At 43.2% G+C, this 2,500-nt stretch overlaps 1 protein-coding gene across 1 annotated transcript in view; it reads left to right on the forward strand.

Annotated features, from left to right (window-relative positions):
- nek6 (NIMA-related kinase 6) overlaps window positions 1-2,500 on the forward strand; it is a 43,342-nt gene that overhangs the window by 15,277 nt on the left and 25,565 nt on the right. The window lies entirely within an intron of this gene.

Genomic DNA, 2,500 nt, shown 5'->3' on the forward strand with positions numbered 1-2,500 from the left:
AGTGATTTTCATCATCGTTTTGGCACAGCCTGCATGCAAATGTTAACCGTCAGGGCTCAGTCAGGCCAGACTGTATCGTTAGTAAACCACACAAACGTTTGTACAATTGTTGCTGGAATCTCCCTCCAGGAGCCTTCTGTGCCACCTGGGCATCACTAAACTCCTGCATTAAAGGGTCATAGTGATGCCTGTACAGACGGACTTGTGTCTGGTGTCTCCAGCGTGTTCATTTTGCATATGTGGTGAGGTGTGTGACCAGCGGAATGACACCAAAGCACACCACGCGGCAGCAGAAAGTTTTGGTGTGTGCCGCTGTGCGCTAGGACGGAACCGCAGGTATAAATGTCCCTTTAATTTAGGTCGGTACTCTCTTCCTTTCTCTCTCTATATATATATTCTCTTTTTCTCTTTTGAGTCAGCCTCTCTCTCTCTCTGTCTCTCTATTTGGTTTTCTCTCAACATGCTTTCGCACTTTCAATGTCTCTTCCCTCCAACGACCTGAAATATTAAAATTTTAGGGGAATTTCAAGACAATATCAGAGAATTGGTAATTGGTTAATATAAATAACTATGCATCTCTAGATCTTTTATTACTAAGCCGTTACTGCATTACCACTCATAAATCTTGAAACCACTACCATAGTCATTGTAAAAAGGCTCTTTTAGAATGTCAATTTTATCTGACTACAACTCTGACTAACTCTCTGCAAGGTGTTCATTAAACTGCCATAAGCAGATAATGACACCTGATGTAAGGATCCATAACTACATTTCAACACACTTCCCCATGGTGCAATAGTAATGATTATTCAGTTTTTATGGAGACACAGCCCTCCACAAACATTGAGGTAATTTTCCCTCTGCTAATATGTACCAATGATTCAGCATTTTGATCCAGCATCACCTACTTGAAGGATAAAAATCAATAAAAGAATTGTATGAATAAATGTCTTTATGCAAACGAAAAATAAAATCTGTGTGCTTTTCACAGCGAGTCACAAAAGGCACCAGTAGTCAGAGGTACTTTAATAATGTTCTCTAGAGAACTCTGGGGTACTTTAATAACGTTCTCTAGAGAACTCTGGGGTACTTTAATAATAGGGGTGGGAATCTCTTGGCACCTCACGATTCGTTTCGATTCCGATTCCGATTCAGTGGTCAACGATTCGATTCTAAACCGATTATCGATTCTACACCGATTATCGATTCTAAACCGATTATCGATTATCAATTCTAAACCGATAAAACGATTATCGATGCATGTCGATTTTTAAAACATCTGAGTTTGATACTCAGAGTCTCAAATCACTTCCTACTTTGTGTTTGATAATTAAAGAAAATCAACAGATGAATTACCTTCTCTATTTTTTATTAGAGAAAAAGCTTTCCCTTGTCACAATTATTACTTTCAATGAACAATGCAATAATCGATGCAGCTTGCATTTCAACAAAAAATGAATGTGTAAAAAAAAAAAAAAAAAAAATTAAATTTTTTATTTTTTATTTTTTTAATTAAAAATCGATTATGAACTTTTCTGAATCGAGACAGAATCGTTCTAGAGAGAATCGAGAGAAATCGAAAAATCGATTTTTTTTCCCACCCCTATTTAATAATGTTCTCTATAGAACTCTGGGGTACTTTAATAACGTTCTCTAGAGAACTTCGGGGTCACTGGAGTGCAGCAGTAGGCCGTCTCTGGTTCGCTGTTGTTCATTGTAAAACGATCATTGGCAACGTGTCCAAAATGCAGGCTCAGTGCCCGCCCCACGGATCTGCGAAGGCTTGCAAGGATTTTGCACAGTGTTCCTTTTGCTTACTTGTCCAGAATGCGGGCGCTCCTCGGGATCTGCTGTCACGAGTTTCGCTTGTCTTGGCTGCCGTTCCCGAAAGAGAGCGCCTTGTTCATGCAGGCATGGAGATCTCTGATCATCTGGAATTTTCTTAAAATGATTACTTAAGCGTTTGACTTCAGAGACTTAGCGACGGCAAGCCCTTGTATTATCATATTCTACATCAACCTGAGAGTGGTCCTTAGAACCACTGGAGCAATCAAGGTTTTGTGTGCACAAGTGCAGAGTGGTAGATAGTGTCTTGTTCTCACATATATATGCATTACTTGCGTGCTTGCGATTGGTGGGTTGGTATTCCTCTAAAGTTCGTGAGCCAAGAGGCGTGATGGTGGGGGGGTGGGTGGAGCCAAGAGGCGTGATGGTGGGGGGGTGGGTGGAGCCAAGAGGCGTGATGGTGGGGGTGTGGGTGGAGCCAAGAGGCGTAATGGTGGGGGTGTGGGTGGAGCTGTGGGTGGAGCCAAGAGGCGTGATGGTGGGGGTTTGGGTGGAGCTGTGGCTGGAGCCAAGAGGCGTGATGGTGGGGGTTTGGGTGGAGCTGTGGGTGGATCCAAGAGGCGTGATGGTGGGGGTGTGGGTGGAGCTGTGGGTGGAGCCAAGAGGCGTGATGGTGGGGGTGTGGGTGGAGCTGTGGGTGGGGCCAAGAGGCGTG

Source organism: Clupea harengus, chromosome 12 (genome assembly GCF_900700415.2).
Source record: "Clupea harengus chromosome 12, Ch_v2.0.2, whole genome shotgun sequence".
Taxonomy (NCBI): domain Eukaryota; kingdom Metazoa; phylum Chordata; class Actinopteri; order Clupeiformes; family Clupeidae; genus Clupea; species Clupea harengus.